Here is a 16,504-nt window from a genome sequence, read left to right as displayed (position 1 = left end):
AGGAAAAGAGAGAGGGTGGGAGAGGAGAGGGGGAAACCTGGGAGGAGGGAGCTGGAAGGGGGAAGCAGGGAGAAGAAGGGGGAGGGTGTAGCCAGACATGAACCCCATCTTGTTTCCCCCTCCCCCCAGAGAGCAAGAGAAAGGCAGTCAGCCTTTGATGCCCTGAGAACGCAGGTGTGCTGCCTGTCCCTGACTCTATCATAAACAGAAACCAGACAGTAAATGGGCTAGCTGATGACTGGGAGGCCTCCCGTCGCCCTGATGGCTAGTACCAGTAATTGACACGCCTGCACTGTCCCAGGAGAGGAACCTTTACCCATCACATACCAGAGGTGCCCATTGTCTGCATTTTCCCAGGTGTGAATTATGCTTTGCACCCTTCGTGAGAAACTTGGCTTTCAAAGCCATTTTTCCTAATTGGCCACTTGAGACCAGGAAGAAGCCTACATGACCCAAGGAGTATAAAGAGGGTTTTAGTAGGCCACCCCATTTGAGCGCCAATCATCTACACCTGCTGGCAGGTATTGATTGACTCCCGAGGTCTGTGGGATGCCCAACCTCGCCCTACTTCTTCCCGAGGGATTGAGAGAAAGACGCTGGCCACGCCAAGTCTGGAACGCAGGGGTGAGAATTTATACCTGCTAGGTGTCTATTTTGCATGCATTTAATAAGAGCTCAGAGAACCAAAAGGGTTTTCATGGTACCTGTAAGTGACTTCTTAGTTTAATTTCTGTCCTGTCCTTTGTAGTGGCTGTGTTATCTGTAACACAGTAGTATCATTTAACAGCTAAGTTTACCCTGTAACAATAAAATAGTAACTGTTTAAGCTGTAACCTGACTCCTTCAGTTGCTGTAACAGAACCAAGCACAATTTTAAAAAGAACTCCAGCCGGTGAGAAGGGACAGATACAGGCAGAGCTTGAGCATTGGATCGTGTCACTTCCAGGGGACAGATCCGTTGGGGCATCTCTCAGCCTCCCCAGGCTGCCCACTGCGAAGGGATCGTGTATCCTAGCAGTCAAAATCTGAGGTGTAATAGGGTCTCCCTGTAAACTCTGGGGCATCTGTTGGCCTGTTGGCTGCACGCCACGAAGGGATCCAGATCCTAGCAGTAAAGACACAGATGTTAAACTCCTCGGGGTGCCCGTCAGTCTCACCTAGACTGCCAACTGCGACGGGTCCTTGTGTCTCAGCGGTTGAAAACTCGGGTGTAACACACACACATGCACTACCCTGACCATCGGCTGACAAAGGGGAAGCTCAGGACTCAGGGTTGGGGGTCTCATCGGACCAACTTGACTTTCACACTAACCTGCTCCTGGGTTCACATGTGGCCTTTGGTGTCCAGGCTGGCAGCTAGCCTGCCATAGACAGCTACATTCCTCCATCTAGTGCGGAGATCATGGACATTGGGGGCATCCCCCCCAAACCTGAATATGGTCAATGATCTCTACCCTGGATCAGGAAGGCACCCACCTTCTCCAGCCCCTCTCAGGCTCCTGGGAGCTGGCAGACTGCTCCTGCGGAGCGGTAGAAGGCTGGCTGCCAGTGGCTTGCTGGCTCATGTTTTGGGGCCACTGGGTCAAGGGTCCCAGTGGCCACTGCTAGCTCTGGGCTGGCAGGCTTGGAGCTGGCACATGCACTGTGGCCAGGGTCTACCCTTTTAATGGCTCTGGGGCTGGAGGAGAGGAGAGTAAGTTTTCCTGTTTGTGCCCCAAGTGGCCACCAGGGCTCCCTGGGAAGGGCTGGAGGCCCCCTATTTTGAATTAAGTGTCTACACGGCACTTAATTCGAAATAGCTATTTCGGATTTGACATTGTTCCTCATAGAATGAGGTTTACCAAATTTGAATTAGGCTCTCTGCTATTTCAAATTAATTTTGAATTGGCGTTTTGCATGTATAGATGCTATTAAAGTTAATTTGAAATAATGGCTGTTATTTCGAATTAACTTTGCAGTGTAGACATACCCTATGTTACTAAGCCAAAAGAAATAAAACACACCAACTAATTTTCATGCAACAAGAAACTTATTACATGTGAATTCTTACCCTAAAGAATTAGTCCAATGTTGATCTTTTTCTTATCTGAGCCCAGTAGCTTTTCCTTCACCCTTTTGCTACAGTTCATTGTTTCCAGGTCTCTTCATGTATATCCTCTAGAGTGGGGAGGCAATCTCAAAAGCCTGCTAAAGACAAAGCCCTGATTATTTTCCATTCCTTAAATAGATTTTCTCCCAGGGCATGAACTTTTTGTTCAATCTCATCTCCTCGGAAAAGAACCAGAATCAAGATGGATCCTACTGTGAGATGGCATGGTCACATGCCTTTCTGGAACCAAGGACTAAGAGACTAAATTTAAAGGAAAAATAAAATCACTCATGGGTCATTGATTTGAGTACTGATCTATCGAGTTCCTAAAGTATCACTAATGGCCCTCATTAGCACATTTAGAATTAAAAACAGATTCACACTTCATATTTCTAACTTCACACAACAAGAATAATAAATGCATAAAATATGATATACTGATTCAGCAGATTATAAGTTTAAAAATGATATGTTGCTTCTAGTGTCTATTCAGTTTTATTCATAAGCTAATTTTACAAAGCATTGGGGGGAGGGGGAAGCCCTGTGACAGTATCACTGGGATCAAAGGTTTTTTGTAGACAATACTATTCATTCTTATTCAGAAACACAATTTTCCCCATAGCTTAGACAGAGGATACTACCTAGTTTATAAAATGTCTGTTATAATGACAGATTGTGCTTGTGTACAAAAGAGAAACACAAATGACATAAAATTAACCACACTTAGAAGCATTTAAGACCTATTATTGTTGCTTCCAGGGATGTCAGCAGCATTGCTGTCAGGACTAAAAATAGAATAAAACAGTGAAAGAAGAAAACACTCTGAAGCAAAAAAACAAATAAAACATTGTATTGTGCTCTTACGGCTGGTAATTTCTTGACTTGGTTGACTGTCAATGGGGGCAAATGCTAAAAGTTAGCACTTTCTGATAATAATGCTTTGCTGTTTGTCTTGGAAATTCAATGCCAGGAGCCCCAGCTACTCAGTGACTGTGCTGGGTGTGATGGATGATACCCTGTATTCACAATTTTTACAATACTGTAATAAATCTTGTACAAATGAGATATTATTTGAAAACTTACAATTTGCTGATTGGTATTGTTGTGGTAATGACTTTGTTTTTAAAGTTATAAGATCCTACTGTATGTTCACTAAGGCATGTTCCAAATATAGGGAAATGGTCTGTGGTGGGGCAGCTGCCCTAGTTTGACATGTAAGGAGTTAAGGCAGGCCAGAGAGGCTGCTCAGAAGCCAAGCCAATCAAGGAAGGGCTTACTGAGAGCCAGGCGGGAAAAAGCTTGCTGGAGGAGTCCTGATATAAAGGGCAGAGCAGAGGGGCGTGTCACCCTGGCCTGCTAGGGACCATTAGGAAGCACCAAGGAGAGAACAATGTTGGGCAACATCAGGGGAGCCATCAGCAGCTCCAGCCTGATAACAGCCAGGCTGGGCCCTTGATACAAGGGGCCAAGAGAATACATGGACTCTTGGGTGTGGCTCAGGGAGGGCAGATATTAGAGGAGAGTGGAGGAGGGCAGTACATGGCTGCCAGCTATAGGGTTCTAGGGCAGGGACCCAGAGTAGCAGATGTACTTGGGTTCCCTCCTCACAGAGGAGCACAGAGGACATAAGTCACCTCTCTCCCCTCATATATACTCACTACATCAACAAAGTTTGAAAGACAAAGAAAGCATTATTTACCTGAGGGAGTGGTACTGGATAAAAGATCCAGCCAGACTGCTGCAGGCAAATGGTGAGAGGAATCTCTGCTTTGAATTCACTACACTAATAAAATGCAGGACAATGTAGCACTTTAAAGACTAACAAGATGGTTTATTAGATGATGAGCTTTCGTGGGCCAGATCCACTTCCTCAGATCACTTTTGATCTGAGGAAGTGGGTCTGGCCCACGAAAGCTCATCATCTAATAAACCATCTTGTTAGTCTTTAAAGTGCTACATAGTCTGGGGTAGTTGAAGCAAAATGCAGGACAAACACGGCTACATGTCTATCACTATTCTACACTAATAAGTTAGGCATTAGTTTGTGTTTCCTTCTAGCTCTTTGCAACTAATTCTGACTTCTATGCCTCATTATGTATAATCAGTTAAAATCTTTTTATAGTATCATTTTCTCTGTTGTTTTATCTAAACCAGTGTGAGTTTGGATTGAAGTGTTTGGGATCCTTTGTTTATAATAACAGTATCTATGCATACTGGTTAAAAAGATATGGCAATCTTAATATGAGCTTGTACTGTACAAGTGAGTGCTGCAAGATGAATGTTTCTAGGGACACGCTTGGGAAGGGGAGATTTCTAGTATCACACTAATGTAATGCAGAAATGGCTGGCTTAGAACACTCATACAACTCAGCTGGGAGTAATTTGCATGCGAGTGACTGTGTGTAAGCAGGCCTTGGAATGGTTGTTCTCACAGCAAAACACTGAAAAGAACATAAATGTAAGAACATAAGAACAGTCATACTGAGTCGGACCAAAGCTCCATCTAGCCCAGTATCCTGCCTGCCAACAGTGGCCAATGCCAGGTGCCCCAGAGGGAATGAACAGAACTGATAATCATCAGGTGATTCCTCTCCTTTCATCCACTTCCAGCCTCTGGCAAACAGAGGCTGGGGCATCATTCTTACCCATTCTGGCTAATAAGAATCGATGGACCTAATCTCCATGAATTTATCTAGTTCTTTTTTGAATCCTATTAAAATCCTGGTCTTCATAACATCTTCTGGCAAGAAGTTCCACAGGTTGACTGTGTTCTGCATGAAGAAAAACTTCCTTTTGTTTGTTTTAAACCTACTTCCTATTAATTTCATTTGGTGACACCAAGTTCTTATGTTATGGGAACAAGTAAATAACTTTTCCTTATTCACTTTCTCCATACCTGTCATGATTTTATAGACCTCTATCATATCCTCCCTTAATCTCCTCTTTTCTAGGATGAGAAGTCCCAGTCTTTTTAATCTCTCTTCATATAGGACCCATTCCAGAACCCGAATAATTTTTGTTGCCCTTTTCTGAACTTTTTCCAATGTCAATATATCTTTTTTGAGATGAGGCAACCACATCTGCACGCAGTATTCAACATGTGGGAGTACCATGGATTTATATAGAGGCAATAAAATATTCTCTGTCTTATTCTCTATCCCCTTTTTAATGATTCCTAACATTTTGTTGGCTTTTTGACTGCTGCTGCACATTGAGTAGATGTTTTGGGAGAATTATCCACCACTCCAAGATCTGTCTCTCGAGTAGTTGTAGCTAAATTAGTCTCTATTATATTGTATGTATAGCTGAGATTTTTTTGGGAGGGGGGGTGGATTTTTCCAGCGTGCATAACTTTTGCATTTATAAACATTAAAATTAATTTACCATTTTGTTGCCCAGTCACCTAGTTTTGTAAGATCCTTTTGAAGCTCTTCACAATCTGCTTTGTCTTTATCTATCTTGAGCAGTTTAGTATCATCTGCAAATTTTGCCACCTCACCATTTATGCCTTTCTCTAGATCATGTATAAATATGTTAAATAAAATTGGTCTGCCAGTACTGGCCTTGGTGAGACACTACTAGTGATCTCTTTCCATTCTGAAAACTGGCCATTTATTTCTACCCTTTCTTTCCTGCCTTTTGAACAGTTATCAATCCATAAGAGGTCCTGCCCTCTTATCCCATGAAAACTAACTTTACTTAAGAGCCTTTGGTAAGGAAGCTTGTCAAAGACTTTCTGGAAATCTAACTACACTATTGACATTGATCCCCCTTGTTCACATGCTTTTTGACCCCCTCAAAGAACTTTAGTAGATTAGTAAGACACAATTTTCCTTTATAGAGATCATGTTGACTTTTCACCAACAAATTGTGTTCATCTATGTGTCTGACAATTCTATTCTTTACTATAGTTGCAACTAATTTGCCTGGTACTAACATCAGATTTACTGGTCTGTAGTTTCCAGGATCACCTCTACAGCCCTTTTTAAATATTGGCCTCACATTTGCAATCTTCCAGTCATTAGGTACAAAAGATGATTTAAAGGAAAGATTATATACCACAGTTAAATAGTTCTGCAATTTCACATTCGAGCTCTTTCACAATTCTTGGGTGAATGCCATCTGGTCCTGGTGACTTGTTACTGTTATGTTTATCCATTTGTTCCAAAACCTCCTCTAATAACACGTCAATCTGGGACAAATCCTTAGATTTGTCACCTAAAAAGAACGGCTCAGGTTTAGGAATCTCCCTAATATCCTCAGCCATGAAGACTGAAACAAAGAATCTATTTAGTTTCTCTACAATGACGTTATCATCTTTTAGTGCTCCTTTAGCGAAAAGGCACTCCTGGTCAGAGAACTGAAGGAATATAGTCCGGATTGCATCCTAAGGTCTGTCATATTGGGGTACATAGTTAGAGGTGATCTGTCAGATAACTACATATAATCAGAGCTTTAAAAATTATAAACAACATCATAGATTGCACTCAGTATGAATAGGAAGACAGTCTGGAAAGTTAAGAAAAAATGAAACATTGTTTTAGCAATTCGTATTACTTAGAAAGGGCTAAAGATTCTGTAGTACCAGAAGCTTCTGTGTGGTCTCCAAACTTAACACTGAATATCTTTGAAACTCAGGACTCAAGTTCAGTCCTTCTTGCTGAGGACTTGAGTCTTAGCTAAGTCTGTAGAGCAGACTTCACTGTCCATCTTAGTACCTCTGGGTTACACATTAATTAAATTGCAAATTATAATATAAAACAAAATGTAGAAAATATCCAAAATATTTAAATAAATTTTATTCAATTACTGTTTAACAGTGTGATTGGATGCATGATTAATCATAATTAGTTTTCCGTTGCTTGATAGTCCTAGATTTTACCTAAAGAAATTCTACTTTAGCAAAAAGTTTTGGTGCCTTTATTTATACTTCCTTCCTAGTGCTTCCAGGATAGTTTGAAGGGTTTCATTACAAATTTCTGTTGAAAAGTATGCTAAAACTGGTAACATTTTGAAACTTCAGCGAAAACCAATGGTTTATCTGCGCAATAGTAATTTTTACACATTCTTAGATTCCTAGAAATATAGGGAAGGGAAGGAAAGGACTTTTGAGAAGTTTTGAATTTCAGCTGCCTGCTCTGTGGCAGTACCAAATAAACTTACAGCATCTGGTGTTTGTTCAACATGTTCTTAAAACCAGGGGATTTTATAACCTCCCTTGGAAGCCTACTTCAGAGTTAACTACCCTTTCAGCAAACATTTTTTTCCTAATATGTAACCTAGCTCTCCCTTGCTGCAGATTAAGCCCATTGTTTCATGTCCTATCTTCAGCAGCCATTGAGAAGAGTCTATCACAGCCTATTTGAAGATGATTAGCTCCCCCTTCCATCTTCATCCCCAAAACAAAACATACCCAAAGTTTTAACCTTTCCTCATATGTCAAGTTTTCTAAAACATATCAGTTTTGTTGCTTTCCTCTGGACTCTCCCAATTTGTCCATCTCTTTCTTAAAGAGTATCATCCAGAATTGGGCACAGTACTCTAGCTGAGGTTCCACCAGTGCCAAGCAGAAAAGGACCATTACCTCCCAAAGTATTCTATATGACACTCCTGATTACACCCCAGAATGATATTAGTCTTCTCAGCTAAACAAAATGGTTGACTTTTATTCGGTTTGTAATCCACTATAACCATAGATCTCTTTCGGCAATATTATCGCCAAAAAAATTATTCCTCATTTTGTACTTGTGCTTTTGATATTTTCCTTTCTAAATATAGTGCATTGCACTTATCTTCATTGAATTTAATCTTTTTTATTTTTGACCAATTCTCCAATTTAAGGTGGTTTTGAATTCTAATTCTGTCCTCCGACGTGTCTGCAACCCCTCCGAGCTTAGTGTCATCTGCAAATGTTATATGCATACTTGGCACTCCAGTGTCTAAATCATTAATGAGAACACTGAATAGTTCCATAGTAAAGACATTAATGGATTTCTAAGACAGCTGGCATCATTCTGTTTAGAGTTGTGAGCTGAATGTTTTAGAATGTGGTAGAAAACCAGAGATGCCTTCATGACAAAATGTGAAGTTCAAATTAACAAAATTTGCAGAATAGCAAAAGTTGCATTCCTTTATTAGAGATCTTTGCGAGGAAAAAATGGGCTGTTGGGGTTTTTTGTTCATCATAAGGAAACTATCTGTTTCTTCCACAGTAACCATAAAAGCAAGCAGCTGCACAAAGACTTATTTAATTTCATGGAGACTATTCCCTTTTTTATTAGCCTACAGTTACAAACTTTTATTTTCATTATATCACTATAAAGGGGGCTTTCAATACAATACTAAAGGTCAGAAACTCTTGAAGGTATGAGAATTCTCTGAAGTAAAAATAAAGTTTGTGTTTAAATGAATTCATAGACGATTTATGGTAAAAAGACATTTTCCCCTGACTATTCAAAACTCTGTTTTTGGAAGTAGTTCACCTGATGGTGACAGAAGAAAAATAAGGTTCTAGTAACCATATCCTTATAACATGGCAAAGATCAAACCTCTGATTTTCTTTTCTTTGCAGTGTTGTAAAAGCTGCACTCAACAATATCTCCCGAAGTTTTATTATGCAACATTAAAGTGAGGGCTTGGCAATTAGAATAAATCACACTGTATAGGGCTCTGGCTTGTATATTATTTTTGGCCATTCCTTAGGAAGTTGAAACATATTTGACAATAATTACCACTGAATATTTTTCAGTACCAGAAGAAATACTTTTCTTAAAGTACAGATGTATGTTATATAATAATGAGGCAGATTATGCCTATCCCTTATGTAGGTGCATGTGGATAGAGTGCCCAATGATTCTTTTCCACTCTTTGTCCCAGCTTGTCTATGTAGATTCATGTGTGCTGGAACTAGGGTTGTGGGGAGGTGCTGCACACTTCCTGATTTGAAGTGGTTTCTATTTTTCACAGCATTTGCAATTTAATACAGTGGCTGTCAGCACATACCCACCCAGTATAAAACTCATTCCAGCTCCCTTATTAGTAGATCTGGGCATAGGTGCAGCTTTTCATTCAATAGAACACAAAGATTCCATTCCCACTATATAACTGGAAGTGTGCACAATCCTAAAGGGGAAGGTGGAAGAAGAAAAACTGCTGCTGAGTCATTACCCTCAATTTGAAAAATGCAATGAGTCATGTTGGAAACATTTACATAAGAAGCATTGAAGTTTCTTGACTTTCATGACCAAGTTCAATTCAGAAGGTGTGTTAAAAACTCTTGATTTATGGGGTCTTCTTTTAAGACAGTACTATGAAAATCCAAGCGTAATACCAATTATCTTTCTAAACCAACTAAACAATATCTTAATTCATTTTCCAGCATCAATTTCACAAAGCAGTTGCTGTCTTGTGAATCCTCTTACTATACAATAGTTCACATAATTTAGCTCTGGATTGTGACTCCCTTCTTTCCATCAGGATTGAAGTTGATGTACGAACTTCAATAAGACTCTTCCTTCAGTAGTTGGAGAACTCTGATGAAAGACAGGTGCAGTTCAGTTTTTCTTTTATTGTATCTTTCTTTCGTTAATTTCTTGGAAATAGACATTTTTGGGTGAAATTACATGAGGAATACCTTGTATTGATTGAACATGTGCTTGCAATATTTCACATGCAAATAAATGTTTGTCTTTGACTGACTGTTATATGAAGGCCTCTCTTTGCTGTCTGTTGGCATTTGTTTATAGATAACACAATGGAATCAGGAATTTGTCTAAAACTTTCTTTACCTCTTTTGAAGCATTAAATCTGTACTGAAGTCTTATATCAATAATTATTATACTTGGATCATATACATATTTAAAATAAATTCTCAAGCCTTCTGACAACATGTGTGTGTTTTGTCTTAATAGAAGTAAATATGGTAGCCTCTGTAGGAGAAAGAAAGAGCCTAAAGCATGGGTCTGGTGCTTAAATCAAAGTAAGCAAGAGTTATACTGTGAGTAACAGACAGGCGTTGTCAAAAGCAGGAGTTTTCTTGCAAGTCTGGGACATGAACTCGGCCCTAGAACTAGAATTAGAACATGATTCTGGGATGCATTAACAGGTGTGTTCTGAGCAAGACACAAGAAATCATTCTTTCACTCTACTCTCTGCTGGTTAGGCTTCAGTTGGAGTATTGTGTCCAGTTCTGGGCACTGCATTTCAAGAAAAATGTGGAAAAATTGGAGAAGGTCCAGAGAAGATCAACAAGAACGATTAAAGGTCTAGAGAACACGACCTATGAAGGAAGGCTGAAAGCAGGGGCGGATATACGGCAGGGCGAACGGGGCGGCCGCCCCGGGCCCCGCGCTTCAGAAAGCCCCATGGATGTGCCGTGGTGCCGCTGCGCATATGCATATGCCATGGCAAAGGGGGGTCCCCGCGGAAGTATGCTGCCTGGGGCCCTGCAAAACCGTCATCTGCCCCTGGCTAAAAGAACTGGGTTTGTTTAGTTTAGAAAAGAGAAGATTGAGGGGGGGGGGGGACATGATAGCAGTTTTCAGGTATCTAAAAGGGTATTATAAGGAGGAGGGAGAAAACTTGTTCATCTTGGCCTCTGAGGATAGAGCAAGAAGCAATGGGATTAAATTGCAGCAAGGGAGGTTTAGGCTGGACATTAGGAAAAAGTTTGTAACTGTCAGGGTAGTCAAACACTGGAATAAATTGGCCAGGGAGGTTGTGGAATCTCCATCTCTGGAGATATTTAAGAGTAAGTTAGATAAATGTCTATCAGGGATGGTCTAGACAGTATTTGGTCCTGCCATGAGGGCAGGGGACTGGACTCGATGATCTCTCGAGGTCCCTTACAGTCCTAGTATTCTATGATTCTGTCCTGAAGTACTACAGCATCCATAGGTCCAAGATGGAATTAAGGGAAATGGGGGACAATCCCTACCAGGAGGACTTAAATTCATATATAATAAAAGCAAGAGTAAAAAATTTAATGAGTTCATGATTATTTTTATGCTGAATAAGGAGTTAACAAACTGAAGAAGTTAAGATACACTATAATAAATAATTAACAGAGGTTTGTTTAGTTACAATCTTTATCATTTGACTTACTTTATTTCTTTCTTCTTGGAAAGTCAGAGTTTTTCTGTTGACACCATACTAGGTGAATGGGATCCAAGTTAGCATGAAAATCAGTTCATTCTAAAATATTACAAACAGAATTTATTATTTGTAATACTTTAGCTAACTGTACATTTTATTAAACAGTGGCTACATTATTTTAATACTGAAAAAAAGCAAAACAGACATACATAACATTTTACTTTATTTTACTTGTAACCCTCATAAAAACAAAATCTATTTTAATCAATCCTATAATCACAATTTTTCAAAATCCAAGGAATTCCTATTTCATCAAATTATCATGTAATATAAAAGTGTGGTATTAAATGAGAATATTCGTGTGGACGAGTGGTGGGGTGCGATCACCCCCTATGGGGAGGGCAGGGGGGCTCAGCGAACCCCTTCGTCCTCTAACCGGGCCCCCGGCTGGGTTTCCCGGTCGTATGCCCCATAAGTTGGGTGCAATCACCCCCTTCCTGCAGGGCAGAAGAGGGGGGTTCAGCGGACCCCGTGTCTATACCCCAGCTTAGCGGGAGGGCCCGGGTCTGGGGTTGCTCCGCAGGAGTCCCGTCAGTCCTGCTGTTTCCTCGGATCTTGTCCCGGCTGAGTCGCTCTCTCCACAGGCAGCGGGGTTTGAAGTATAGCTATTATGGCATCTCTATGACTCTCGTTCCACAAGAGTTAAGGGATTTACTGGAATAGTGCCTTATTTTGAAATTTGGCACTGTGTAGACAGCACCAAATTTCAAAATAAGCTTTTTTGATTTAGACTCAGAATAAATTAGACTACAGAGATTCAGATGGTAGTATGGTACAGAATATATGGATATGACAGAGTAAATAATGCTGACAATGGAGTCGCACTGTAAAAGAAAACCAAATCTAATGTAGTGAAAATCTTAAATGAATCTAACGTCACATAGAATCTCTATGGGTAGGAGTTCTATGCTTGAAAAATAAAAATATAGCAGTAGGATTATAATGCTGACCATCTGCTGATGAGGATAGTGACAGAAAGTGATGGTGAAATAACTAAAGAAACTGAGGTCAAAACTACAAACAAAAAGAAAACCCAATAATAATGGGGGATTGCAACTATCCTTATATTAATTTGGAACCTCATGATGGTATGAAGCAATTAAATTTGCAGACGTGTTCTTGGAGCAGCTAGTCCTAGAACTCACAAGAGGAGAGGCAATTCTTGATTTAGTCCTAAGTGGCGCACAGAACATGATCCAGAAGGTGAACGTAGATTAACTGCTTGATAATAGTGACCATAGCGTAATTAAATTTAATACCTTTGTAGGGGAAATAATACCAAGAAACCTCGCCATAGTAGCATTCAATATCCAAACAGGCAGCTACCCAAAGATAAGGAGCGTCGTTAAATGGAAACTAAAAGGAATAGTTGCAAGAGTGAAATAATTTTAGAAACTTTTAAAAACACCACAATAGAGATATAAATTGAATGTATACCCAAAATAAAAAAACAGTAAGAGGAGAAAACAATGCTATCATGGATAAACAGTAAAAGGGTGAGAGACAAAAAGACATCTGCTAAAAACTGTAAGTCCAATCCTACAGGGAAAAATAGAAAGCAGCATTAACTCTAGCAAGTCAAGTGTAAATGTATAATTAGGCAAGCCAAAAAAGAATTGAAGAGAAACTAACAAATAAGACGAAAACTAACAGAAAACGTGTTTAAGTACATCAGAAGCCTCAAGCTTGCCAAAAAATCAGTGGGGCCATTGGCTGATCAGAGTTTAAGGAAGCCCTCAAGAAAGACAAGGTAATTGCAGAGAAGCTAATAATCATTTGAAATGTATAATGGTTCATGTTAGCTGTTGAGATTTTGTGGTTCCCAGAGAGTCAGGTGCTGGGCAGAATCAAGGGTCTTCGATACTTCAATTCAATTCAACAAGACTTTATTCAATGTGCACAAAGGGAGAGCCCTGGTACTAAAATTAGCCAGAGCCCCTCGAGCAAGGAGCCCCTCCCCTTGCTGTTTTATAGCACATGGCAGTTATATATCAGGTTATATAACACAAACTTCTAAACCAATCATATTCAACCTTTCCATACATGGCTTTGTTTGTCACATGCTTGTACTTCTCCACTTCACATGTTGAGTTCACCCCACCCCCCCACCCCCCACTCCTTGGCCTTTTCTAGACTGTTCCTAGGGTGGTGAGCCACAGCATGCTTCTTTATTCATATCTACATTCCAAACCACATTTTGTTTAAAATGAACACACACATACCCGTCATAGCTAAACAAATATAGTAGTATTGAGAAATAATACAGCATGTCCACATTGAAATGCAACTTTGAGGTGCCATATATTTTTATTGAATAAAATGTTATTGGAGCCACCGATCCATTTTTGCTATCAGCCCAACTAAACCCTTCCCACCACTCTAATAGCTTTTGAATTGTTAGAGTAGGGTGACTTATTCAAAAAAGAGAAAAAAATGGTAAAAAAGTAAATCTCCCATTTATAAGATGACTCTAGAGTACAGTCACAGCTTGTCAACTGCAACATCGGCTGAGGGACGTGAAGACTGCAAGGTATGGAGCTTCTCAGCAGGGCTGGCTTTTGGCCGATTCAGCCGACTCCCCGGAATGGGGCCCCTAAGGGGGCCCTGCTTCCGGGTGAGCGACGCATGGCAGTGCCTCCCTGGGCACGCAACGCATGTGCAGTGCTCCCCCCCGGGCATGCGATGCATGCGCAGTGCCATCCCGTGCGCGCAGCGCATGCGCAGGCTCCCGGGTGCACGGCGCATGTGGGGTCCCACTCCCAGAATCAGGCCCCGCGCTTCTTAAAGCCGGCCCCGCTTCTCAGTTCCCATTGACTGCTGTTTGCCCACTCTCCTTCTTTAGCTCCTGTCCCCTCCATCCCCTGCCCGTCCATGGAGCAAGAGGACTCTCATGGCTAAAGGGAGCTTTGGAGCTACCAGCTGCTCAAAGGTGGAATTTTGGGATGGAACGGGACAAGGGTGGAACTTCAGGAGCGGAAGGGAGGGGGCAGGCGGGATGGACAGGAGCCTTGCATGCTGGGACACAGCTTGCTTTTGAGCCTTTTCTCCAGACGCTAAGAGAGTAATGGGACAGTGCTTGCATCCCGTGCATCCCCCATACACCAGCCTTAGCTTCTGGAGGACAGGATCAAAAGCAAGCTGCATCCCAGCACACATGGCTGCTGCCTCACTCCTCCGCACTCCAGGGAGAGGAAGGTGAGAGGGGAAGAAGAAAAAGAAAAGAAAAGTAAGGATCAGGCTCATCTTACTTTTAAAAACTTTCCGCAGTGCCCTCATGGACTCCCTAGGCAACCACGGACAACAGGTTGGTAACCACTACTCTAGATGGACCATTGGTCTGACCAATAGGGCCAATCTTTTATAGAAATATTATGTAGGTTTCATATGTAGCTTAATTGTAAAGCAAACAACTGCAAAATGAAAGTTCTAGTTTATCCTAGGACCTGGGTTTTAGTCTTAGATCTTCTCCTAGTTTACTATAATCTTTGTCCAATGACAATTTGAAGTCAATAGACAGATTTTTATGATTTCAAAAGGACTTTGGATCAGGCCCAACCTAACCATGACAAACTACTTCATAACCCCATGCCAAGTTTATATAGTGTTTTGAGATCTATGGATGAAAAACCATTTTATAATTGATAAGTATTAGTATATAATATACATTTTTAGGCTAAGCAGATAGTTAAAGATACCTTAATATTGGGGTATTTCCTGGACTTGTTAATATGATAGATTATTTTTACAACTAATTATTTTAGCTGCATTTTAAAATTACCTGCTTAAGCAGGCCTTTCTCCCTTCATTGAAATTGTGCACATTAACATAAATGCACGGGGTAAAAAAAAGGAAGTTATTTGCATTTTATAAATGGAATTAGCATTAATAGGGATACATGCTCTTTGAAAATTAAGATAATATAGTTACATTTATTCCCATCCCCTAGTAGATTACAAGTGATTCCAGAATAAGATGTTCTCTAATTAAATTGTTCTAACAAGGAAAATTCAGCATGATGAGCATTTTAAGCTCAGTAGTTCAGGGCTTCTAGAATATTCTCTCTCAAAGAAGAATCATAAAAATGAAAAAGGAACAGGATTATTTTGGGATTTTTTTAAGTTTTTCTTAATGCAGATGTAAATGTCAAGATCTAGCTGTTTATCTGCCTTAATATTTTCCAGCTCGTTCTTGGCTTCTGAATATTTTTCATTATGTCTATGTCTGTAAGGTGCTTATCATATCACAGTATTTGGCCCCAGCTTTGCTAACTCAGCAGAGTGACTCTTTCAAATTCCACAGATTTTTTTTTCTTTGTTGCTAATTTCCATTAGAAGAAACTAGACTGAATTTGGGAGCATAATTAACAATCTTTGTTTTTTTTTCTTGTTACATGTATTATTACAGTATCGTATAGGTCTGATTCTCCAAACACAGGATATGTCTACACTAGCCCCCCTAGATCGATCGAGGGAGGCTAATGAGGACAACCGGAATTGCAAAGCAAGCCCGGGATTTAAATATCTCGCGCTTGATTTGCATGTTCCCGGCCGGGCGCCATTTTAGAAATTGACTAACCTGGAGTAACTTCCCGAGTCTACACTTTCAATTTAAAGCCCCTAATTTGAATTAGCTGGCAAACCTCATTGCAGGAGGAATACCAGCTAATTCGAGTTAGGGCTTTAAATCGGAATCCCATTTCACTGCTGCGTGTAGACACGGGCAGTCACTTCGGGCTAGTCAATTTCTAAAATAGCGACTGGCCGGGAACATGCAAATCAAGCGCAAGATATTTAAATCCCGGGCTTGATTTGCAATTCCAGTCACCCTTACTAGCCTCCCTAGATCAATCTAGGGGGCTAGTGTAGACGTCCCCACAGAGTGTAAATTGGCACCTGCCCTGAAGAATATATAAATAAACACAATGTGAGTAACCGATCCACAATTCAATTGATTGACTTGCCAAAATAATCTGTGGGAGAGTCAGGAATTTAACCCAGTTCTCCTGAGTTCCAGTCAATTGTCTTAAGTACACCTTCACCCATCATCACTAAAATATAAGTAAATGAGTTTTAAACAGTAGTGCCATCCTGTGATGAAAACTCACATGGGTATCCACAATACTTATTCTTTATCTTCATTTCCAGAAATTGATTTAGGTTAAATAATCTGGTTTTGGTGCTTGTCTCAAATGTATGGATTATAGTAAATGAAATGAAATGGGTCCAATCTGTGATTTTGCTATTATAATACATTTAGCATTTG

The sequence above is a fragment of the Pelodiscus sinensis genome, chromosome 5 (assembly GCF_049634645.1).
Source record: "Pelodiscus sinensis isolate JC-2024 chromosome 5, ASM4963464v1, whole genome shotgun sequence".
Taxonomy (NCBI): Eukaryota; Metazoa; Chordata; order Testudines; family Trionychidae; genus Pelodiscus; species Pelodiscus sinensis.
This window is presented reverse-complemented; position numbering follows the sequence as displayed.